Below are 24,165 nucleotides of genomic sequence, written 5' to 3' on the forward strand. Positions count from 1 at the left end.
GCACTTCAAGATGCTCCTGGACGCTTTGTGCTTACCCTGACCTCTGAAGTGGCATCTCAGAATTTTTACCATCAGATCAAGCTGAGACTTCAGGAGGAAGATCTTAAAGGACTGTGTTTTGTGACCCTCTGCCTGGCAGAAGAGAAGTCTGTGGTGGTTCATATGAGCAATCCGCATGTCTCTGAAAAGGATGTGGCTGCGTTTCTGCATAACTATTGCTCTGAGGTCCACTTTTCTCACAAAATCATGAACTCTGAGAGGTTGTGGACCGGAAAATACAAGTTCATCGTGAAGCTGAGAGAAGGTTTGGGAATTGGTGGACTCATTCATCCGCCTCAGAGCTTCCTGATTGGCAGAGAGAGAGGAAGACTCTTCTATCCAGGGATGCCTATCTTCTGCAGAAAATGTATGGACTTTGGGCATTCCTTTGAGAGCTGCAAGGAGGAGAACGCTCTTTGCAAGAAGTGCTATCAAAAAGGACATGTCACTCTGAACTGCCCAAATCAGATGATCTGTAATATCTGCCGTATCCCTGGGCACTCTTTTCGGGATTGTCCGTTGAGAAAAAAGACCTTCAGCTATGCAGATGCAGCTCGGGGGGGAGCCCCTCCGAAGCGGTCCAGTCCTGAAGAACAAACAGACAAATCCAAGGACCCTCCCGGGAACCCTTCTGGGGATCCGCCCAAGGACACTGCTGGGGACCCGCCTGGGGATAGCATTGTTCTCAAGGATTGGTTGGAGAGTCCAGATGGTCATATGGTGGAGGAGAATCCAGCTGAGTCTGAAGTGGAGATGGGAGAGGAGTCTTCTAAGGAGGCTGGTGGTGAGGAGGAGGAGGAGGAGATTGACATTGACGTGGAGGTTTTGAGGAAAAGGAAAAAGGAGAAGTCGAGTTTGTTTAAGGGAGAGAGCGCCAGCAAAAGACCTGCTGGGCGTTTGAAAATAGTCCTCCCTAATTACTCACCTAAACCGATCATCTCAGTTCCTAAACCTGTAAACCCATCTGATCCGGTGAACATCGAGGAATTCTCAGACACGGACGTTTCTGCGGGTCCCTCTACCCCGGTCGGATTCATGTCAGATACGGACTCAAGCTCTGTTTAAATGATTTATGGCTACACTCAAAATTGCCTCACTAAATGTGAGGAGTTTAAAGGGCTCTGTCAAGAGAGCTGCTTTATTTTCTTACCTGATGACTTTAGATGCTGATATTTTTTTACTTCAAAAATGCGGCATTGACCATGACCCTAACTATAACAAACTAAGGGAAGATTGGGCGAACGGACCTTCCATCTGGTCCGGTGAAAATGGATCGCGTGCTACTGGTGTTGGTGTCCTGTTTAAAAACAAAGACTTTAAGGTTACCTCGTTCACTGAAGTTGAACCTGGACGTGCACTAGTTGTTAATGTGAGTTACTGTGGATCCGAGTTCAAGCTGATTAATGTTTATGCATCTCCGATTAAAGAGGAAAGATCCAGTTTATTAGATATCATCAAACTCTTTATACCTGGTCCTACACCAACTGTGGTTGGCGGTGACTTCAATTGTATCCGGTCTGATGAAAATAGGACATCAGGTACTAGAAGGAAAGACAAAACTGAGATGCAGTTAAAAAATCTAATCGACGATACTTGCCTGAATGATGTCTGGAGAGTAAAGAATACCTCTGAACCAGGATACACTTGGGAGAACAATCTTCTAAAATCAAGAATTGACTTTGTTCTGACATCACAGAGTTTTAAAGTGAATAAAGTGGATCTAACAGGTAACATCTTTTCTGACCACAAAACGTTAATTACTCACTTGGAATTGCCCAGTCTAGAGAAAGGGCGAGGTGTCTGGAAGTTGAACACTCTGCTGCTGGAAGATGAAAGTATAAAAGAGGAATTTTTGAAATTTTATAAAAAACTACAGGGGAAAAAACGTTATTACAAAAGAATTCTAGAATGGTGGGAGTATGTGAAGTCTCAAATTAGACATTTTTTTCTCTTAGCTGGCAAAAGGAAGGCCAGACAGAATCAGAAATGGTTTAAAGACCTGAATACAAAACTGCAAACAGGTTACAAACTCAGAAATGCAGGGATAGATATGGAGGATGTTATTTTACAAGTCAAAGAAGACATTAAAAAAGCAATTGAACAGAAAGGCAAAGAAATAATTTTCAACGCCAAGGTAGAACATATGGAAAAAAATGAAACATGTTCCAGGTTCTTTTTCAAAAAATCTTTAGAACGCAAAGAATTAATTAAAGAACTTGATGGTGAAACAACTAAAGATGGACTGTTGGACAAAGCGCAAACTTTTTATCAAAATCTTTTTAGCGAAAAGAAAATTGACGCTGATTTTTTACCTGATGCTCTTAATTCATTGCAGAATCACCTTGAAAAGCAAGATCAAGAGTTGTTGATTGAAGATATCTGTGAAGAAGAACTGCTAAGTGCAATCAAAAGCTTTTCTAGAGGAAAAACACCGGGTACTGACGGACTACAAATTGAATTTTATCTTACTTTTTGGGAGATTTTAAAAGACGACCTGTTTGAGATTTTTAAAGCTGTCTTTTTATGTGACAAATTGCCTGAATCTTGGAGAAGTGGTGTGGTCACCCTGCTTTTTAAAAAAGGAGATAAGACTAATCTAGAGAACTGGAGACCAATCACGTTACTCAACGTAGATTATAAAATTATGGCAAAAATCATGGTGAACAGAATGAAGAAGGTGATAGAGAAGGTCGTGCATCCTGATCAGGTATGTGGTGTGCCTGGTCGTACAATTGCAGAAAACTTGAATATTATACGGGACGCAATTTGGTATCAGCAAGAGAGGAAGCAAAAGCTAGCTCTTCTGTCCCTTGATTTCCAGAAAGCGTACGACAGAGTCTCTCATAAGTACCTGTATTCTGTGTTAAAGAAAATGAAATTCCCGGATGTTTTTATTAAGCACATTGCACTTTTATATGATGGAAGTTTTAGCAGGATTTTAATTAATGGTTTTTTATCTTCAGAAGTTTTTCTAAAGTCGGGCGTCAAACAAGGATGCCCACTCTCGCCTCTGCTCTTTATCTGCGCAATCGAGCCTCTACTGGCAATGTTGAGGAAAGATAAGATGGTGAAAGGTGTACCCATACCAGGTGGAAATGGACTAAGTACTAAGTCACTGGGGTACATGGATGACATCACGATCCTGTGCGACTCAGAACAATCGCTGAGAAGAGCAGTAAGAACTACTGATTTTTTCTGTTTAGCATCTGCCTTCAAACTGAACTTGGAGAAGAGCGAATGTCTTGGATTCGGTGATTGGTCAGATGCGCAGATTCCTCAACTTAAAATAAGAAGTGATAAGATCAAAATTTTAGGTGTTGTGTTTACAAAAAAGAATGATGGAGAAGAAAGTTGGCAGTTGGTGAAGGAGAAAATGCAAAAGAAGATAAGTTTATGGAAACTCAGAAAATTATCAATGGAAGGTAAAAACTTGATCATTAAGTCTTTGTTGTTGCCGATAATGTTGTTTTTAAGTATGGTGTACCCCCCGAATGAGAACACAATAAAGTTTCTCCAGAGACAAATTTTTCTTTTTCTGTGGGGATCAAAAATGGAGAAGGTTCGAAGAGAGACAATGTACAAGCAGCATAAATATGGTGGAAAGAATATCCCAAATATCAAAAAATTTTTGTACCTAAAGTTCTTTAGTTTTTGCTTCAAAATGACCAATCTAAGAACTCATTGGTCTTTCTACTTAAGATATGCAGCTGGAGATATCTTTAGGAAAAGAAAGTGGATAACATTGCCCCCAAATTCTCCTGTCCTAATTACACCGCCAAAACAATATGTCTTACTAGAAAAAACAATTAGACTTTATAACTTACCTGAAGTAGATGTGGAGATGCTGTCAAATTCAAGAAGACTGGCTCTAGAGACAAAGAGAAAAGAAACGATGACAGCAGTGGCAAACTTTACTTACACTAAAAGTGGAAGAATTTGGAGAATGACTTATGCACCTTATCTAACAAATGAATATAAAGACTTGGCATGGGCAATAGTGCAAGAATGTGTTCCTGTTAGATTTTTTCAACACAGAAGGGGATTGTGCAATACTGCAAGATGCCCTAGAACAGGCTGTGTTAGAGAGGAAACAGTTTTACACACCTTTTGGAACTGTTTTTATGCCCAAAATGTCTGGAAAGAAGTTGGAAGTCTCTTAAAGTTTGTTACTGGTCTTAAGTTTTTAAATCACGAAGTAGTTTTATATGGAAATTTTACATGTCAATCAAAAGAAAAAGAAAGAGTCATTTGGATAATGATAAATGGAATAAAGAATGCGCTATGGAAAGTCCGAAACATATTGCTTTTTAAAAGAGATTTTATAAGTGAAAGTGAATGCATAAAATTAGCACTAAGTGAAATATATATTTATTACCTGTTAGATCTGAAGAGAATTGGGAAAAAAAGAGCCAAGAGTCTATGGAACTTTCATCTGTGGAACCTTGTAGCATGAACAGATTATAAGGCAAGAGAAATATTAGAAGAGAAATAACAACTGAAATATAAGAACAAAATGAAAAAGAAAAAAATCTGTTCTTATCAGTTTAATATCTGATACGTCCCCTATCTGGGGACCATATATTAAATGGATTTTTAGAACAGGGAGATGGAAAAAGAGCTTGCTCTGTCCACTCCACGCATTGACCTGGTATTGCAGTATCTCCAGGACCGGTGCACCCCTTCTTTAATGCAGTTTCTAAAATCAGAAAGAATTGAATTCAATGCTTTTTGTTCATTTTGCTTGTTTGTCGGATTTTGGGATGGACTCTTTGGCTTTGCTTTTCTTCTCCTCATTGGATTTTTCATGTTAAAAGTTGCAGAAGCCAGATGACAAGCTGATTTTGGTTCAACTTCAGCAACTGTGCATTGCATTGCCATGTAATGTAATGTAATGCAATGCTATCTATCTAGCTCTCCCTCTATACTTCCTTTTGGATAAACAGACATATTAGGCAAGCATTTTGGAGCTTTCACCTAAATAACTACAGGTGGTGAGATAAGCTGCACAATATAATTGACCTTTCAGTATATTGTTGCACACACACCATCTATTTAGCAAATGCCCTTGTTATCAACAGCAGCCTTTTAAACTCACCTGAGCTAACAGGTATGTGCGCTGGTTACTCTGCTGCGCTTAAAATTTCTTTTTTGGTTTGCTACAATGCCTTTTCTGAAACGTTGTCTCCCTCTGCTGGAACACTGACTTCTTTCATTTAATGCCTGCAGATTATAAAAGAGAAACCAACCCAAAAAGTTTGGTTGATTAGTCTGTGGCATTCTTTTAAACTGTTGCTTATGGCGGTCTCTGTGAGCTTCTCAGTGACATTCAGCCATCCAGGTATCCCGCCTGCAGTAGACGGAATGTGGCAATGGAACGCTGGCTGCGCGTGTCATAATAGGCTCTGAGCCTTTATATACCTGCGCACAGCAGCAGCCACCTTCAGTCTGCTGCTGGACAGCCAGCAGCAGCAGCAGCAGGAGAGGTAATTAATCAGCAACCCTCCTGCTAAGGGTAGACAGCTGCTCGTTCCACCCCCCCCCCCCCGCCTTAATTGGTTCTCCTCCCTTCCAACGGTGTTGAGGCGGGTGGGAACAGCCGGGGGTTGAGGGTACTGTGCTAAAAGAGGTGGAGTTATGCAGATCTAAAACGCGTGGATTGCAGCAGCAGCAAGCCGAAAAGTGCAGGCATGTGAGGGATCTAGAGGTTGACAGCATGTCTTCTTAACGGGAGTCCAGGTGGCCATCTCCACAAATGGACTTTTCAGAATCCTTGGGTGGCACCGTAGTCGGAAACCAATTCTGGTTATCGCTTCTCGGCCTTTTGGCTAAGATCAAGTGTAGTATCTGTTCTTATCAGTTTAATATCTGATACGTCCCCTATCTGGGGACCATATATTAAATGGATTTTTAGAACAGGGAGATGGAAAAAGAGCTTGCTCTGTCCACTCCACGCATTGACCTGGTATTGCAGTATCTCCAGGACCGGTGCACCCCTTCTTTAATGCAGTTTCTAAAATCAGAAAGAATTGAATTCAATGCTTTTTGTTCATTTTGCTTGTTTGTCGGATTTTGGGATGGACTCTTTGGCTTTGCTTTTCTTCTCCTCATTGGATTTTTCATGTTAAAAGTTGCAGAAGCCAGATGACAAGCTGATTTTGGTTCAACTTCAGCAACTGTGCATTGCATTGCCATGTAATGTAATGTAATGCAATGCTATCTATCTAGCTCTCCCTCTATACTTCCTTTTGGATAAACAGACATATTAGGCAAGCATTTTGGAGCTTTCACCTAAATAACTACAGGTGGTGAGATAAGCTGCACAATATAATTGACCTTTCAGTATATTGTTGCACACACACCATCTATTTAGCAAATGCCCTTGTTATCAACAGCAGCCTTTTAAACTCACCTGAGCTAACAGGTATGTGCGCTGGTTACTCTGCTGCGCTTAAAATTTCTTTTTTGGTTTGCTACAATGCCTTTTCTGAAACGTTGTCTCCCTCTGCTGGAACACTGACTTCTTTCATTTAATGCCTGCAGATTATAAAAGAGAAACCAACCCAAAAAGTTTGGTTGATTAGTCTGTGGCATTCTTTTAAACTGTTGCTTATGGCGGTCTCTGTGAGCTTCTCAGTGACATTCAGCCATCCAGGTATCCCGCCTGCAGTAGACGGAATGTGGCAATGGAACGCTGGCTGCGCGTGTCATAATAGGCTCTGAGCCTTTATATACCTGCGCACAGCAGCAGCCACCTTCAGTCTGCTGCTGGACAGCCAGCAGCAGCAGCAGCAGGAGAGGTAATTAATCAGCAACCCTCCTGCTAAGGGTAGACAGCTGCTCGTTCCACCCCCCCCCCCCGCCTTAATTGGTTCTCCTCCCTTCCAACGGTGTTGAGGCGGGTGGGAACAGCCGGGGGTTGAGGGTACTGTGCTAAAAGAGGTGGAGTTATGCAGATCTAAAACGCGTGGATTGCAGCAGCAGCAAGCCGAAAAGTGCAGGCATGTGAGGGATCTAGAGGTTGACAGCATGTCTTCTTAACGGGAGTCCAGGTGGCCATCTCCACAAATGGACTTTTCAGAATCCTTGGGTGGCACCGTAGTCGGAAACCAATTCTGGTTATCGCTTCTCGGCCTTTTGGCTAAGATCAAGTGTAGTATCTGTTCTTATCAGTTTAATATCTGATACGTCCCCTATCTGGGGACCATATATTAAATGGATTTTTAGAACAGGGAGATGGAAAAAGAGCTTGCTCTGTCCACTCCACGCATTGACCTGGTATTGCAGTATCTCCAGGACCGGTGCACCCCTTCTTTAATGCAGTTTCTAAAATCAGAAAGAATTGAATTCAATGCTTTTTGTTCATTTTGCTTGTTTGTCGGATTTTGGGATGGACTCTTTGGCTTTGCTTTTCTTCTCCTCATTGGATTTTTCATGTTAAAAGTTGCAGAAGCCAGATGACAAGCTCATTTTGGTTCAACTTCAGCAACTGTGCATTGCATTGCCATGTAATGTAATGTAATGCAATGCTATCTATCTAGCTCTCCCTCTATACTTCCTTTTGGATAAACAGACATATTAGGCAAGCATTTTGGAGCTTTCACCTAAATAACTACAGGTGGTGAGATAAGCTGCACAATATAATTGACCTTTCAGTATATTGTTGCACACACACCATCTATTTAGCAAATGCCCTTGTTATCAACAGCAGCCTTTTAAACTCACCTGAGCTAACAGGTATGTGAGCTGGTTACTCTGCTGCGCTTAAAATTTCTTTTTTGGTTTGCTACAATGCCTTTTCTGAAACGTTGTCTCCCTCTGCTGGAACACTGACTTCTTTCATTTAATGCCTGCAGACTATAAAAGAGAAACCAACCCAAAAAGTTTGGTTGATTAGTCTGTGGCATTCTTTTAAACTGTTGCTTATGGCGGTCTCTGTGAGCTTCTCAGTGACATTCAGCCATCCAGGTATCCCGCCTGCAGTAGAAGGAATGTGGCAATGGAAAGCTGGCTGCGCGTGTTATAATAGGCTCTGAGCCTTTATATACCTGCGCACAGCAGCAGCCACCTTCAGTCTGCTGCTGGACAGCCAGCAGCAGCAGCAGCAGGAGAGGTAATTAATCAGCAACCCTCCTGCTAAGGGTAGACAGCTGCTCGTTCCACCCCCCCCCCCGCCTTAATTGGTTCTCCTCCCTTCCAACGGTGTTGAGGCGGGTGGGAACAGCCGGGGGTTGAGGGTACTGTGCTAAAAGAGGTGGAGTTATGCAGATCTAAAACGCGTGGATTGCAGCAGCAGCAAGCCGAAAAGTGCAGGCATGTGAGGGATCTAGAGGTTGACAGCATGTCTTCTTAACGGGAGTCCAGGTGGCCATCTCCACAAATGGACTTTTCAGAATCCTTGGGTGGCACCGTAGTCGGAAACCAATTCTGGTTATCGCTTCTCGGCCTTTTGGCTAAGATCAAGTGTAGTATCTGTTCTTATCAGTTTAATATCTGATACGTCCCCTATCTGGGGACCATATATTAAATGGATTTTTAGAACAGGGAGATGGAAAAAGAGCTTGCTCTGTCCACTCCACGCATTGACCTGGTATTGCAGTATCTCCAGGACCGGTGCACCCCTTCTTTAATGCAGTTTCTAAAATCAGAAAGAATTGAATTCAATGCTTTTTGTTCATTTTGCTTGTTTGTCGGATTTTGGGATGGACTCTTTGGCTTTGCTTTTCTTCTCCTCATTGGATTTTTCATGTTAAAAGTTGCAGAAGCCAGATGACAAGCTCATTTTGGTTCAACTTCAGCAACTGTGCATTGCATTGCCATGTAATGTAATGTAATGCAATGCTATCTATCTAGCTCTCCCTCTATACTTCCTTTTGGATAAACAGACATATTAGGCAAGCATTTTGGAGCTTTCACCTAAATAACTACAGGTGGTGAGATAAGCTGCACAATATAATTGACCTTTCAGTATATTGTTGCACACACACCATCTATTTAGCAAATGCCCTTGTTATCAACAGCAGCCTTTTAAACTCACCTGAGCTAACAGGTATGTGAGCTGGTTACTCTGCTGCGCTTAAAATTTCTTTTTTGGTTTGCTACAATGCCTTTTCTGAAACGTTGTCTCCCTCTGCTGGAACACTGACTTCTTTCATTTAATGCCTGCAGACTATAAAAGAGAAACCAACCCAAAAAGTTTGGTTGATTAGTCTGTGGCATTCTTTTAAACTGTTGCTTATGGCGGTCTCTGTGAGCTTCTCAGTGACATTCAGCCATCCAGGTATCCCGCATGCAGTAGACGGAATGTGGCAATGGAACGCTGGCTGTGCGTGTCATAATAGGCTCTGAGCCTTTATATACCTGCGCACAGCAGCAGCCACCTTCAGTCTGCTGCTGGACAGCCAGCAGCAGCAGCAGCAGGAGAGGTAATTAATCAGCAACCCTCCTGCTAAGGGTAGACAGCTGCTCGTTCCACCCCCCCTCCCCGCCTTAATTGGTTCTCCTCCCTTCCAACGGTGTTGAGTCGGGTGGGAACAGCCGGGGGTTGAGGGTACTGTGCTAAAAGAGGTGGAGTTATGCAGATCTAAAACGCGTGGATTGCAGCAGCAGCAAGCCGAAAAGTGCAGGCATGTGAGGGATCTAGAGGTTGACAGCATGTCTTCTTAACGGGAGTCCAGGTGGCCATCTCCACAAATGGACTTTTCAGAATCCTTGGGTGGCACCGTAGTCGGAAACCAATTCTGGTTATCGCTTCTCGGCCTTTTGGCTAAGATCAAGTGTAGTATCTGTTCTTATCAGTTTAATATCTGATACGTCCCCTATCTGGGGACCATATATTAAATGGATTTTTAGAACAGGGAGATGGAAAAAGAGCTTGCTCTGTCCACTCCACGCATTGACCTGGTATTGCAGTATCTCCAGGACCGGTGCACCCCTTCTTTAATGCAGTTTCTAAAATCAGAAAGAATTGAATTCAATGCTTTTTGTTCATTTTGCTTGTTTGTCGGATTTTGGGATGGACTCTTTGGCTTTGCTTTTCTTCTCCTCATTGGATTTTTCATGTTAAAAGTTGCAGAAGCCAGATGACAAGCTCATTTTGGTTCAACTTCAGCAACTGTGCATTGCATTGCCATGTAATGTAATGTAATGCAATGCTATCTATCTAGCTCTCCCTCTATACTTCCTTTTGGATAAACAGACATATTAGGCAAGCATTTTGGAGCTTTCACCTAAATAACTACAGGTGGTGAGATAAGCTGCACAATATAATTGACCTTTCAGTATATTGTTGCACACACACCATCTATTTAGCAAATGCCCTTGTTATCAACAGCAGCCTTTTAAACTCACCTGAGCTAACAGGTATGTGAGCTGGTTACTCTGCTGCGCTTAAAATTTCTTTTTTGGTTTGCTACAATGCCTTTTCTGAAACGTTGTCTCCCTCTGCTGGAACACTGACTTCTTTCATTTAATGCCTGCAGACTATAAAAGAGAAACCAACCCAAAAAGTTTGGTTGATTAGTCTGTGGCATTCTTTTAAACTGTTGCTTATGGCGGTCTCTGTGAGCTTCTCAGTGACATTCAGCCATCCAGGTATCCCGCCTGCAGTAGACGGAATGTGGCAATGGAACGCTGGCTGCGCGTGTCATAATAGGCTCTGAGCCTTTATATACCTGCGCACAGCAGCAGCCACCTTCAGTCTGCTGCTGGACAGCCAGCAGCAGCAGCAGCAGGAGAGGTAATTAATCAGCAACCCTCCTGCTAAGGGTAGACAGCTGCTCGTTCCACCCCCCCCCCCGCCTTAATTGGTTCTCCTCCCTTCCAACGGTGTTGAGGCGGGTGGGAACAGCCGGGGGTTGAGGGTACTGTGCTAAAAGAGGTGGAGTTATGCAGATCTAAAACGCGTGGATTGCAGCAGCAGCAAGCCGAAAAGTGCAGGCATGTGAGGGATCTAGAGGTTGACAGCATGTCTTCTTAACGGGAGTCCAGGTGGCCATCTCCACAAATGGACTTTTCAGAATCCTTGGGTGGCACCGTAGTCGGAAACCAATTCTGGTTATCGCTTCTCGGCCTTTTGGCTAAGATCAAGTGTAGTATCTGTTCTTATCAGTTTAATATCTGATACGTCCCCTATCTGGGGACCATATATTAAATGGATTTTTAGAACAGGGAGATGGAAAAAGAGGTTGCTCTGTCCACTCCACGCATTGACCTGGTATTGCAGTATCTCCAGGACCGGTGCACCCCTTCTTTAATGCAGTTTCTAAAATCAGAAAGAATTGAATTCAATGCTTTTTGTTCATTTTGCTTGTTTGTCGGATTTTGGGATGGACTCTTTGGCTTTGCTTTTCTTCTCCTCATTGGATTTTTCATGTTAAAAGTTGCAGAAGCCAGATGACAAGCTCATTTTGGTTCAACTTCAGCAACTGTGCATTGCATTGCCATGTAATGTAATGTAATGCAATGCTATCTATCTAGCTCTCCCTCTATACTTCCTTTTGGATAAACAGACATATTAGGCAAGCATTTTGGAGCTTTCACCTAAATAACTACAGGTGGTGAGATAAGCTGCACAATATAATTGACCTTTCAGTATATTGTTGCACACACACCATCTATTTAGCAAATGCCCTTGTTATCAACAGCAGCCTTTTAAACTCACCTGAGCTAACAGGTATGTGAGCTGGTTACTCTGCTGCGCTTAAAATTTCTTTTTTGGTTTGCTACAATGCCTTTTCTGAAACGTTGTCTCCCTCTGCTGGAACACTGACTTCTTTCATTTAATGCCTGCAGACTATAAAAGAGAAACCAACCCAAAAAGTTTGGTTGATTAGTCTGTGGCATTCTTTTAAACTGTTGCTTATGGCGGTCTCTGTCAGCTTCTCAGTGACATTCAGCCATCCAGGTATCCCGCCTGCAGTAGACGGAATGTGGCAATGGAACGCTGACTGCGCGTGTCATAATAGGCTATGAGCCTTTATATACCTGCGCACAGCAGCAGCCACCTTCAGTCTGCTGCTGGACAGCCAGCAGCAGCAGCAGCAGGAGAGGTAATTAATCAGCAACCCTCCTGCTAAGGGTAGACAGCTGCTCGTTCCACCCCCCCCCCGCCTTAATTGGTTCTCCTCCCTTCCAACGGTGTTGAGGCGGGTGGGAACAGCCGGGGGTTGAGGGTACTGTGCTAAAAGAGGTGGAGTTATGCAGAACTAAAACGCGTGGATTGCAGCAGCAGCAAGCCGAAAAGTGCAGGCATGTGAGGGATCTAGAGGTTGACAGCATGTCTTCTTAACGGGAGTCCCGGTGGCCATCTCCACAAATGGACTTATCAGAATCCTTGGGTGGCACCGTAGTCGGAAACCAATTCTGGTTATCGCTTCTCGGCCTTTTGGCTAAGATCAAGTGTAGTATCTGTTCTTATCAGTTTAATATCTGATACGTCCCCTATCTGGGGACCATATATTAAATGGATTTTTAGAACAGGGAGATGGAAAAAGAGCTTGCTCTGTCCACTCCACGCATTGACCTGGTATTGCAGTATCTCCAGGACCGGTGCACCCCTTCTTTAATGCAGTTTCTAAAATCAGAAAGAATTGAATTCAATGCTTTTTGTTCATTTTGCTTGTTTGTCGGATTTTGGGATGGACTCTTTGGCTTTGCTTTTCTTCTCCTCATTGGATTTTTCATGTTAAAAGTTGCAGAAGCCAGATGACAAGCTCATTTTGGTTCAACTTCAGCAACTGTGCATTGCATTGCCATGTAATGTAATGTAATGCAATGCTATCTATCTAGCTCTCCCTCTATACTTCCTTTTGGATAAACAGACATATTAGGCAAGCATTTTGGAGCTTTCACCTAAATAACTACAGGTGGTGAGATAAGCTGCACAATATAATTGACCTTTCAGTATATTGTTGCACACACACCATCTATTTAGCAAATGCCCTTGTTATCAACAGCAGCCTTTTAAACTCACCTGAGCTAACAGGTATGTGAGCTGGTTACTCTGCTGCGCTTAAAATTTATTTTTTGGTTTGCTACAATGCCTTTTCTGAAACGTTGTCTCCCTCTGCTGGAACACTGACTTCTTTCATTTAATGCCTGCAGACTATAAAAGAGAAACCAACCCAAAAAGTTTGGTTGATTAGTCTGTGGCATTCTTTTAAACTGTTGCTTATGGCGGTCTCTGTGAGCTTCTCAGTGACATTCAGCCATCCAGGTATCCCGCCTGCAGTAGACGGAATGTGGCAATGGAACGCTGGCTGCGCGTGTCATAATAGGCTCTGAGCCTTTATATACCTGCGCACAGCAGCAGCCACCTTCAGTCTGCTGCTGGACAGCCAGCAGCAGCAGCAGCAGGAGAGGTAATTAATCAGCAACCCTCCTGCTAAGGGTAGACAGCTGCTCGTTCCACCCCCCCCCCCCCTCCGCCTTAATTGGTTCTCCTCCCTTCCAACGGTGTTGAGGCGGGTGGGAACAGCCGGGGGTTGAGGGTACTGTGCTAAAAGAGGTGGAGTTATGCAGATCTAAAACGCGTGGATTGCAGCAGCAGCAAGCCGAAAAGTGCAGGCATGTGAAGGATCTAGAGGTTGACAGCATGTCTTCTTAACGGGAGTCCAGGTGGCCATCTCCACAAATGGACTTTTCAGAATCCTTGGGTGGCACCGTAGTCGGAAACCAATTCTGGTTATCGCTTCTCGGCCTTTTGGCTAAGATCAAGTGTAGTATCTGTTCTTATCAGTTTAATATCTGATACGTCCCCTATCTGGGGACCATATATTAAATGGATTTTTAGAACAGGGAGATGGAAAAAGAGCTTACTCTGTCCACTCCACGCATTGACCTGGTATTGCAGTATCTCCAGGACCGGTGCACCCCTTCTTTAATGCAGTTTCTAAAATCAGAAAGAATTGAATTCAATGCTTTTTGTTCATTTTGCTTGTTTGTCGGATTTTGGGATGGACTCTTTGGCTTTGCTTTTCTTCTCCTCATTGGATTTTTCATGTTAAAAGTTGCAGAAGCCAGATGACAAGCTCATTTTGGTTCAACTTCAGCAACTGTGCATTGCATTGCCATGTAATGTAATGTAATGCAATGCTATCTATCTAGCTCTCCCTCTATACTTCCTTTTGGATAAACAGACATATTAGGCAAGCATTTTGGAGCTTTCACCTAAATAACTACAGGTGGTGAGATAAGCTGCACAATATAATTGACCTTTCAGTATATTGTTGCACACACACCATCTATTTAGCAAATGCCCTTGTTATCAACAGCAGCCTTTTAAACTCACCTGAGCTAACAGGTATGTGAGCTGGTTACTCTGCTGCGCTTAAAATTTCTTTTTTGGTTTGCTACAATGCCTTTTCTGAAACGTTGTCTCCCTCTGCTGCAACACTGACTTCTTTCATTTAATGCCTGCAGACTATAAAAGAGAAACCAACCCAAAAAGTTTGGTTGATTAGTCTGTGGCATTCTTTTAAACTGTTGCTTATGGCGGTCTCTGTGAGCTTCTCAATGACATTCAGCCATCCAGGTATCCCGCCTGCAGTAGACGGAATGTGGCAATGGAACGCTGGCTGCGCGTGTCATAATAGGCTCTGAGCCTTTATATACCTGCGCACAGCAGCAGCCACCTTCAGTCTGCTGCTGGACAGCCAGCAGCAGCAGCAGCAGGAGAGGTAATTAATCAGCAACCCTCCTGCTAAGGGTAGACAGCTGCTCGTTCCACCCCCCCCCCGCCTTAATTGGTTCTCCTCCCTTCCAACGGTGTTGAGGCGGGTGGGAACAGCCGGGGGTTGAGGGTACTGTGCTAAAAGAGGTGGAGTTATGCAGATCTAAAACGCGTGGATTGCAGCAGCAGCAAGCCGAAAAGTGCAGGCATGTGAGGGATCTAGAGGTTGACAGCATGTCTTCTTAACGGGAGTCCAGGTGGCCATCTCCACAAATGGACTTTTCAGAATCCTTGGGTGGCACCGTAGTCGGAAACCAATTCTGGTTATCGCTTCTCGGCCTTTTGGCTAAGATCAAGTGTAGTATCTGTTCTTATCAGTTTAATATCTGATACGTCCCCTATCTGGGGACCATATATTAAATGGATTTTTAGAACAGGGAGATGGAAAAAGAGCTTGCTCTGTCCACTCCACGCATTGACCTGGTATTGCAGTATCTCCAGGACCGGTGCACCCCTTCTTTAATGCAGTTTCTAAAATCAGAAAGAATTGAATTCAATGCTTTTTGTTCATTTTGCTTGTTTGTCGGATTTTGGGATGGACTCTTTGGCTTTGCTTTTCTTCTCCTCATTGGATTTTTCATGTTAAAAGTTGCAGAAGCCAGATGACAAGCTCATTTTGGTTCAACTTCAGCAACTGTGCATTGCATTGCCATGTAATGTAATGTAATGCAATGCTATCTATCTAGCTCTCCCTCTATACTTCCTTTTGGATAAACAGACATATTAGGCAAGCATTTTGGAGCTTTCACCTAAATAACTACAGGTGGTGAGATAAGCTGCACAATATAATTGACCTTTCAGTATATTGTTGCACACACACCATCTATTTAGCAAATGCCCTTGTTATCAACAGCAGCCTTTTAAACTAACCTGAGCTAACAGGTATGTGAGCTGGTTACTCTGCTGCGCTTAAAATTTATTTTTTGGTTTGCTACAATGCCTTTTCTGAAACGTTGTCTCCCTCTGCTGGAACACTGACTTCTTTCATTTAATGCCTGCAGACTATAAAAGAGAAACCAACCCAAAAAGTTTGGTTGATTAGTCTGTGGCATTCTTTTAAACTGTTGCTTATGGCGGTCTCTGTGAGCTTCTCAGTGACATTCAGCCATCCAGGTATCCCGCCTGCAGTAGACGGAATGTGGCAATGGAACGCTGGCTGCGCGTGTCATAATAGGCTCTGAGCCTTTATATACCTGCGCACAGCAGCAGCCACCTTCAGTCTGCTGCTGGACAGCCAGCAGCAGCAGCAGCAGGAGAGGTAATTAATCAGCAACCCTCCTGCTAAGGGTAGACAGCTGCTCGTTCCACCCCCCCCCCGCCTTAATTGGTTCTCCTCCCTTCCAACGGTGTTGAGGCGGGTGGGAACAGCCGGGGGTTGAGGGTACTGTGCTAAAAGAGGTGGAGTTATGCAGAACTAAAACGCGTGGATTGCAGCAGCAGCAAGCCGAAAAGTGCAGGCATGTGAGGGATCTAGAGGTTGACAGCATGTCTTCTTAACGGGAGTCCCGGTGGCCATCTCCACAAATGGACTTATCAGAATCCTTGGGTGGCACCGTAGTCGGAAACCAATTCTGGTTATCGCTTCTCGGCCTTTTGGCTAAGATCAAGTGTAGTATCTGTTCTTATCAGTTTAATATCTGATACGTCCCCTATCTGGGGACCATATATTAAATGGATTTTTAGAACAGGGAGATGGAAAAAGAGCTTGCTCTGTCCACTCCACGCATTGACCTGGTATTGCAGTATCTCCAGGACCGGTGCACCCCTTCTTTAATGCAGTTTCTAAAATCAGAAAGAATTGAATTCAATGCTTTTTGTTCATTTTGCTTGTTTGTCGGATTTTGGGATGGACTCTTTGGCTTTGCTTTTCTTCTCCTCATTGGATTTTTCATGTTAAAAGTTGCAGAAGCCAGATGACAAGCTCATTTTGGTTCAACTTCAGCAACTGTGCATTGCATTGCCATGTAATGTAATGTAATGCAATGCTATCTATCTAGCTCTCCCTCTATACTTCCTTTTGGATAAACAGACATATTAGGCAAGCATTTTGGAGCTTTCACCTAAATAACTACAGGTGGTGAGATAAGCTGCACAATATAATTGACCTTTCAGTATATTGTTGCACACACACCATCTATTTAGCAAATGCCCTTGTTATCAACAGCAGCCTTTTAAACTCACCTGAGCTAACAGGTATGTGAGCTGGTTACTCTGCTGCGCTTAAAATTTCTTTTTTGGTTTGCTACAATGCCTTTTCTGAAACGTTGTCTCCCTCTGCTGGAACACTGACTTCTTTCATTTAATGCCTGCAGACTATAAAAGAGAAACCAACCCAAAAAGTTTGGTTGATTAGTCTATGGCATTCTTTTAAACTGTTGCTTATGGCGGTCTCTGTGAGCTTCTCAGTGACATTCAGCCATCCAGGTATCCCGCCTGCAGTAGACGGAATGTGGCAATGGAACGCTGGCTGCGCGTGTCATAATAGGCTCTGAGCCTTTATATACCTGCGCACAGCAGCAGCCACCTTCAGTCTGCTGCTGGACAGCCAGCAGCAGCAGCAGGAGAGGTAATTAATCAGCAACCCTCCTGCTAAGGGTAGACAGCTGCTCGCTCCACCCCCACCCCCGCCTTAATTGGTTCTCCTCCCTTCCAACGGTGTTGAGGCGGGTGGGAACAGCCGGGGGTTGAGGGTACTGTGCTAAAAGAGGTGGAGTTATGCAGATCTAAAACGCGAGGATTGCAGCAGCAGCAAGCCGAAAAGTGCAGGCATGTGAGGGATCTAGAGGTTGACAGCATGTCTTCTTAACGGGAGTCCAGGTGGCCATCTCCACAAATGGACTTTTCAGAATCCTTGGGTGGCACCGTAGTCGGAAACCAATTCTGGTTATCGCTTCTCGGCCTTTTGGCTAAGATCAAGTGTAGTATCTGTTCTTATCAGTTTAATATCTGATACGTCCCCTATCTGGGGACCATATATTAAATGGATTTTTAGAACAGGGAGATGGAAAAAGAGCTTGCTCTGTCCACTCCACGCATTGACCTGGTATTGCAGTATCTCCAGGACCGATGCACCCCTTCTTTAATGCAGTTTCTAAAATCAGAAAGAATTGAATTCAATGCTTTTTGTTCATTTTGCTTGTTTGTCGGATTTTGGGATGGACTCTTTGGCTTTGCTTTTCTTCTCCTCATTGGATTTTTCATGTTAAAAGTTGCAGAAGCCAGATGACAAGCTCATTTTGGTTCAACTTCAGCAACTGTGCATTGCATTGCCATGTAATGTAATGTAATGCAATGCTATCTATCTAGCTCTCCCTCTATACTTCCTTTTGGATAAACAGACATATTAGGCAAGCATTTTGGAGCTTTCACCTAAATAACTACAGGTGGTGAGATAAGCTGCACAATATAATTGACCTTTCAGTATATTGTTGCACACACACCATCTATTTAGCAAATGCCCTTGTTATCAACAGCAGCCTTTTAAACTCACCTGAGCTAACAGGTATGTGAGCTGGTTACTCTGCTGCGCTTAAAATTTCTTTTTTGGTTTGCTACAATGCCTTTTCTGAAACGTTGTCTCCCTCTGCTGGAACACTGACTTCTTTCATTTAATGCCTGCAGACTATAAAAGAGAAACCAACCCAAAAAGTTTGGTTGATTAGTCTGTGGCATTCTTTTAAACTGTTGCTTATGGCGGTCTCTGTGAGCTTCTCAGTGACATTCAGCCATCCAGGTATCCCGCCTGCAGTAGACGGAATGTGGCAATGGAACGCTGGCTGCGCGTGTCATAATAGGCTCTGAGTCTTTATATACCTGCGCACAGCAGCAGCCACCTTCAGTCTGCTGCTGGACAGCCAGCAGCAGCAGCAGCAGGAGAGGTAATTAATCAGCAACCCTCCTGCTAAGGGTAGACAGCTGCTCGTTCCACCCCCCCCCCCGCCTTAATTGGTTCTCCTCCCTTCCAACGGTGTTGAGGCGGGTGGGAACAGCCGGGGGTTGAGGGTACTGTGCTAAAAGAGGTGGAGTTATGCAGATCTAAAACGCGTGGATTGCAGCAGCAGCAAGCCGAAAAGTGCAGGCATGTGAGGGATCTAGAGGTTGACAGCATGTCTTCTTAACGGGAGTCCAGGTGGCCATCTCTACAAATGGACTTTTCAGAATCCTTGGGTGGCACCGTAGTCGGAAACCAATTCTGGTTATCGCTTCTCGGCCTTTTGGCTAAGATCAAGTGTAGTATCTGTTCTTATCAGTTTAATATCTGATACGTCCCCTATCTGGGGACCATATATTAAATGGATTTTTAGAACAGGGAGATGGAAAAAGAGCTTGCTCTGTCCACTCCACGCATTGACCTGGTATTGCAGTATCTCCAGGACCGGTGCACCCCTTCTTTAATGCAGTTTCTATAATCAGAAAGAATTGAATTCAATGCTTTTTGTTCATTTTGCTTGTTTGTCGGATTTTGGGATGGACTCTTTGGCTTTGCTTTTCTTCTCCTCATTGGATTTTTCATGTTAAAAGTTGCAGAAGCCAGATGACAAGCTCATTTTGGTTCAACTTCAGCAACTGTGCATTGCATTGCCATGTAATGTAATGTAATGCAATGCTATCTATCTAGCTCTCCCTCTATACTTCCTTTTGGATAAACAGACATATTAGGCAAGCATTTTGGAGCTTTCACCTAAATAACTACAGGTGGTGAGATAAGCTGCACAATATAATTGACCTTTCAGTATATTGTTGCACACACACCATCTATTTAGCAAATGCCCTTGTTATCAACAGCAGCCTTTTAAACTCACCTGAGCTAACAGGTATGTGAGCTGGTTACTCTGCTGCGCTTAAAATTTCTTTTTTGGTTTGCTACAATGCCTTTTCTGAAACGTTGTCTCCCTCTGCTGGAACACTGACTTCTTTCATTTAATGCCTGCAGACTATAAAAGAGAAACCAACCCAAAAAGTTTGGTTGATTAGTCTGTGGCATTCTTTTAAACTGTTGCTTATGGCGGTCTCTGTGAGCTTCTCAGTGACATTCAGCCATCCAGGTATCCCGCCTGCAGTAGACGGAATGTGGCAATGGAACGCTGGCTGCGCGTGTCATAATAGGCTCTGAGCCTTTATATACCTGCGCACAGCAGCAGCCACCTTCAGTCTGCTGCTGGACAGCCAGCAGCAGCAGCAGCAGGAGAGGTAATTAATCAGCAACCCTCCTGCTAAGGGTAGACAGCTGCTCGTTCCATCCCCCCCCCCCGCCTTAATTGGTTCTCCTCCCTTCCAACGGTGTTGAGGCGGGTGGGAACAGCCGGGGGTTGAGGGTACTGTGCTAAAAGAGGTGGAGTTATGCAGATCTAAAACGCGTGGATTGCAGCAGCAGCAAGCCGAAAAGTGCAGGCATGTGAGGGATCTAGAGGTTGACAGCATGTCTTCTTAACGGGAGTCCAGGTGGCCATCTCCACAAATGGACTTTTCAGAATCCTTGGGTGGCACCGTAGTCGGAAACCAATTCTGGTTATCGCTTCTCGGCCTTTTGGCTAAGATCAAGTGTAGTATCTGTTCTTATCAGTTTAATATCTGATACGTCCCCTATCTGGGGACCATATATTAAATGGATTTTTAGAACAGGGAGATGGAAAAAGAGCTTGCTCTGTCCACTCCACGCATTGACCTGGTATTGCAGTATCTCCAGGACCGGTGCACCCCTTCTTTAATGCAGTTTCTAAAATCAGAAAGAATTGAATTCAATGCTTTTTGTTCATTTTGCTTGTTTGTCGGATTTTGGGATGGACTCTTTGGCTTTGCTTTTCTTCTCCTCATTGGATTTTTCATGTTAAAAGTTGCAGAAGCCAGATGACAAGCTCATTTTGGTTCAACTTCAGCAACTGTGCATTGCATTGCCATGTAATGTAATGTAATGCAATGCTATCTATCTAGCTCTCCCTCTATACTTCCTTTTGGATAAACAGACATATTAGGCAAGCATTTTGGAGCTTTCACCTAAATAACTACAGGTGGTGAGATAAGCTGCACAATATAATTGACCTTTCAGTATATTGTTGCACACACACCATCTATTTAGCAAATGCCCTTGTTATCAACAGCAGCCTTTTAAACTCACCTGAGCTAACAGGTATGTGAGCTGGTTACTCTGCTGCGCTTAAAATTTCTTTTTTGGTTTGCTACAATGCCTTTTCTGAAACGTTGTCTCCCTCTGCTGGAACACTGACTTCTTTCATTTAATGCCTGCAGACTATAAAAGAGAAACCAACCCAAAAAGTTTGGTTGATTAGTCTGTGGCATTCTTTTAAACTGTTGCTTATGGCGGTCTCTGTGAGCTTCTCAGTGACATTCAGCCATCCAGGTATCCCGCCCGCAGTAGACGGAATGTGGCATTGGAACGCTGGCTGCGCGTGTCATAATAGGCTCTGAGCCTTTATATACCTTCGCACAGCAGCAGCCACCTTCAGTCTGCTGCTGGACAGCCAGCAGCAGCAGCAGCAGGAGAGGTAATTAATCAGCAACCCTCCTGCTAAGGGTAGACAGCTGCTCGTTCCACCCCCCCCCCCGCCTTAATTGGTTCTCCTCCCTTCCAACGGTGTTGAGGCGGGTGGGAACAGCCGGGGGTTGAGGGTACTGTGCTAAAAGAGGTGGAGTTATGCAGATCTAAAACGCGTGGATTGCAGCAGCAGCAAGCCGAAAAGTGCAGGCATGTGAGGGATCTAGAGGTTGACAGCATGTCTTCTTAACGGGAGTCCAGGTGGCCATCTCCACAAATGGACTTTTCAGAATCCTTGGGTGGCACCGTAGTCGGAAACCAATTCTGGTTATCGCTTCTCGGCCTTTTGGCTAAGATCAAGTGTAGTATCTGTTCTTATCAGTTTAATATCTGATACGTCCCCTATCTGGGGACCATATATTAAATGGATTTTTAGAACAGGGAGATGGAAAAAGAGCTTGCTCTGTCCACTCCACGCATTGACCTGGTATTGCAGTATCTCCAGGACCGGTGCACCCCTTCTTTAATGCAGTTTCTAAAATCAGAAAGAATTGAATTCAATGCTTTTTGTTCATTTTGCTTGTTTGTCGGATTTTGGGATGGACTCTTTGGCTTTGCTTTTCTTCTCCTCATTGGATTTTTCATGTTAAAAGTTGCAGAAGCCAGATGACAAGCTCATTTTGGTTCAACTTCAGCAACTGTGCATTGCATTGCCATGTAATGTAATGTAATGCAATGCTATCTATCTAGCTCTCCCTCTATACTTCCTTTTGGATAAACAGACATATTAGGCAAGCATTTTGGAGCTTTCACCTAAATAACTACAGGTGGTGAGATAAGCTGCACAATATAATTGACCTTTCAGTATATTGTTGCACACACACCATCTATTTAGCAAATGCCCTTGTTATCAACAGCAGCCTTTTAAACTCACCTGAGCTAACAGGTATGTGAGCTGGTTACTCTGCTGCGCTTAAAATTTCTTTTTTGGTTTGCTACAATGCCTTTTCTGAAACGTTGTCTCCCTCTGCTGGAACACTGACTTCTTTCATTTAATGCCTGCAGACTATAAAAGAGAAACCAACCCAAAAAGTTTGGTTGATTAGTCTGTGGCATTCTTTTAAACTGTTGCTTATGGCGGTCTCTGTGAGCTTCTCAGTGACATTCAGCCATCCAGGTATCCCGCCTGCAGTAGACGGAATGTGGCAATGGAACGCTGGCTGCGCGTGTCATAATAGGCTCTGAGCCTTTATATACCTGCGCACAGCAGCAGCCACCTTCAGTCTGCTGCTGGACAGCCAGCAGCAGCAGCAGCAGGAGAGGTAATTAATCAGCAACCCTCCTGCTAAGGGTAGACAGCTGCTCGTTCCACCCCCCCCCCCGCCTTAATTGGTTCTCCTCCCTTCCAACGGTGTTGAGGCGGGTGGGAACAGCCGGGGGTTGAGGGTACTGTGCTAAAAGAGGTGGAGTTATGCAGATCTAAAACGCGTGGATTGCAGCAGCAGCAAGCCGAAAAGTGCAGGCATGTGAGGGATCTAGAGGTTGACAGCATGTCTTCTTAACGGGAGTCCAGGTGGCCATCTCCACAAATGGACTTTTCAGAATCCTTGGGTGGCACCGTAGTCGGAAACCAATTCTGGTTATCGCTTCTCGGCCTTTTGGCTAAGATCAAGTGTAGTATCTGTTCTTATCAGTTTAATATCTGATACGTCCCCTATCTGGGGACCATATATTAAATGGATTTTTAGAACAGGGAGATGGAAAAAGAGCTTGCTCTGTCCACTCCACGCATTGACCGGGTATTGCAGTATCTCCAGGACCGGTGCACCCCTTCTTTAATGCAGTTTCTAAAATCAGAAAGAATTGAATTCAATGCTTTTTGTTCATTTTGCTTGTTTGTCGGATTTTGGGATGGACTCTTTGGCTTTGCTTTTCTTCTCCTCATTGGATTTTTCATGTTAAAAGTTGCAGAAGCCAGATGACAAGCTCATTTTGGTTCAACTTCAGCAACTGTGCATTGCATTGCCATGTAATGTAATGTAATGCAATGCTATCTATCTAGCTCTCCCTCTATACTTCCTTTTGGATAAACAGACATATTAGGCAAGCATTTTGGAGCTTTCACCTAAATAACTACAGGTGGTGAGATAAGCTGCACAATATAATTGACCTTTCAGTATATTGTTGCACACACACCATCTATTTAGCAAATGCCCTTGTTATCAACAGCAGCCTTTTAAACTCACCTGAGCTAACAGGTATGTGAGCTGGTTACTCTGCTGCGCTTAAAATTTCTTTTTTGGTTTGCTACAATGCCTTTTCTGAAACGTTGTCTCCCTCTGCTGGAACACTGACTTCTTTCATTTAATGCCTGCAGACTATAAAAGAGAAACCAACCCAAAAAGTTTGGTTGATTAGTCTGTGGCATTCTTTTAAACTGTTGCTTATGGCGGTCTCTGTGAGCTTCTCAGTGACATTCAGCCATCCAGGTATCCCGCCTGCAGTAGACGGAATGTGGCAATGGAACGCTGGCTGCGCGTGTCATAATAGGCTCTGAGCCTTTATATACCTGCGCACAGCAGCAGCCACCTTCAGTCTGCTGCTGGACAGCCAGCAGCAGCAGCAGCAGCAGGAGAGGTAATTAATCAGCAACCCTCCTGCTAAGGGTAGACAGCTGCTCGTTCCACCCCCCCCCCGCCTTAATTGGTTCTCCTCCCTTCCAACAGTGTTGAGGCGGGTGGGAACAGCCGGGGGTTGAGGGTACTGTGCTAAAAGAGGTGGAGTTATGCAGATCTAAAACGCGTGGATTGCAGCAGCAGCAAGCCGAAAAGTGCAGGCATGTGAGGGATCTAGAGGTTGACAGCATGTCTTCTTAACGGGAGTCCAGGTGGCCATCTCCACAAAT

The 24,165-nt window shown here is 44.0% G+C and overlaps 15 non-coding genes across 15 annotated transcripts; all 15 read left to right on the top strand.

The window, feature by feature from the left end:
- Window positions 1-4,539: 4,539 nt before the first annotated feature.
- LOC141196349 (U2 spliceosomal RNA) lies at window positions 4,540-4,721 on the top strand. The gene has a single exon (XR_012268893.1). It is a non-coding gene; the product is annotated as a U2 spliceosomal RNA (small nuclear RNA).
- Window positions 4,722-5,844: 1,123 nt separating this feature from the next.
- Window positions 5,845-6,035, top strand: LOC141195522 (U2 spliceosomal RNA). Its single transcript, XR_012268108.1, has one exon. It is a non-coding gene; the product is annotated as a U2 spliceosomal RNA (small nuclear RNA).
- A 1,122-nt stretch (window positions 6,036-7,157) lies between these two features.
- LOC141195534 (U2 spliceosomal RNA) lies at window positions 7,158-7,348 on the top strand. Its single transcript, XR_012268119.1, has one exon. It is a non-coding gene; the product is annotated as a U2 spliceosomal RNA (small nuclear RNA).
- Window positions 7,349-8,469: 1,121 nt separating this feature from the next.
- On the top strand, window positions 8,470-8,660 carry LOC141195545 (U2 spliceosomal RNA). The gene has a single exon (XR_012268130.1). It is a non-coding gene; the product is annotated as a U2 spliceosomal RNA (small nuclear RNA).
- A 1,122-nt stretch (window positions 8,661-9,782) lies between these two features.
- LOC141195557 (U2 spliceosomal RNA) lies at window positions 9,783-9,973 on the top strand. Its single transcript, XR_012268141.1, has one exon. It is a non-coding gene; the product is annotated as a U2 spliceosomal RNA (small nuclear RNA).
- Window positions 9,974-11,094: 1,121 nt separating this feature from the next.
- On the top strand, window positions 11,095-11,285 carry LOC141196164 (U2 spliceosomal RNA). Its single transcript, XR_012268729.1, has one exon. It is a non-coding gene; the product is annotated as a U2 spliceosomal RNA (small nuclear RNA).
- Window positions 11,286-12,405: 1,120 nt separating this feature from the next.
- On the top strand, window positions 12,406-12,596 carry LOC141195569 (U2 spliceosomal RNA). Its single transcript, XR_012268153.1, has one exon. It is a non-coding gene; the product is annotated as a U2 spliceosomal RNA (small nuclear RNA).
- A 1,126-nt stretch (window positions 12,597-13,722) lies between these two features.
- LOC141196137 (U2 spliceosomal RNA) lies at window positions 13,723-13,913 on the top strand. Its single transcript, XR_012268702.1, has one exon. It is a non-coding gene; the product is annotated as a U2 spliceosomal RNA (small nuclear RNA).
- A 1,120-nt stretch (window positions 13,914-15,033) lies between these two features.
- Window positions 15,034-15,224, top strand: LOC141195581 (U2 spliceosomal RNA). Its single transcript, XR_012268164.1, has one exon. It is a non-coding gene; the product is annotated as a U2 spliceosomal RNA (small nuclear RNA).
- A 1,120-nt stretch (window positions 15,225-16,344) lies between these two features.
- On the top strand, window positions 16,345-16,535 carry LOC141195593 (U2 spliceosomal RNA). Its single transcript, XR_012268176.1, has one exon. It is a non-coding gene; the product is annotated as a U2 spliceosomal RNA (small nuclear RNA).
- A 1,118-nt stretch (window positions 16,536-17,653) lies between these two features.
- Window positions 17,654-17,844, top strand: LOC141195735 (U2 spliceosomal RNA). Its single transcript, XR_012268313.1, has one exon. It is a non-coding gene; the product is annotated as a U2 spliceosomal RNA (small nuclear RNA).
- Window positions 17,845-18,965: 1,121 nt separating this feature from the next.
- On the top strand, window positions 18,966-19,156 carry LOC141195605 (U2 spliceosomal RNA). The gene has a single exon (XR_012268187.1). It is a non-coding gene; the product is annotated as a U2 spliceosomal RNA (small nuclear RNA).
- Window positions 19,157-20,278: 1,122 nt separating this feature from the next.
- LOC141195616 (U2 spliceosomal RNA) lies at window positions 20,279-20,469 on the top strand. The gene has a single exon (XR_012268198.1). It is a non-coding gene; the product is annotated as a U2 spliceosomal RNA (small nuclear RNA).
- Window positions 20,470-21,590: 1,121 nt separating this feature from the next.
- Window positions 21,591-21,781, top strand: LOC141195628 (U2 spliceosomal RNA). The gene has a single exon (XR_012268209.1). It is a non-coding gene; the product is annotated as a U2 spliceosomal RNA (small nuclear RNA).
- Window positions 21,782-22,902: 1,121 nt separating this feature from the next.
- On the top strand, window positions 22,903-23,093 carry LOC141195979 (U2 spliceosomal RNA). The gene has a single exon (XR_012268549.1). It is a non-coding gene; the product is annotated as a U2 spliceosomal RNA (small nuclear RNA).
- Window positions 23,094-24,165: the final 1,072 nt, after the last annotated feature.

The sequence above is a fragment of the Phyllobates terribilis genome, unplaced genomic scaffold, assembly GCF_046119375.1.
Source record: "Phyllobates terribilis strain yellow unplaced genomic scaffold, ASM4611937v1 Scaffold_74__1_contigs__length_7073193, whole genome shotgun sequence".
NCBI lineage: Eukaryota > Metazoa > Chordata > Amphibia > Anura > Dendrobatidae > Phyllobates > Phyllobates terribilis.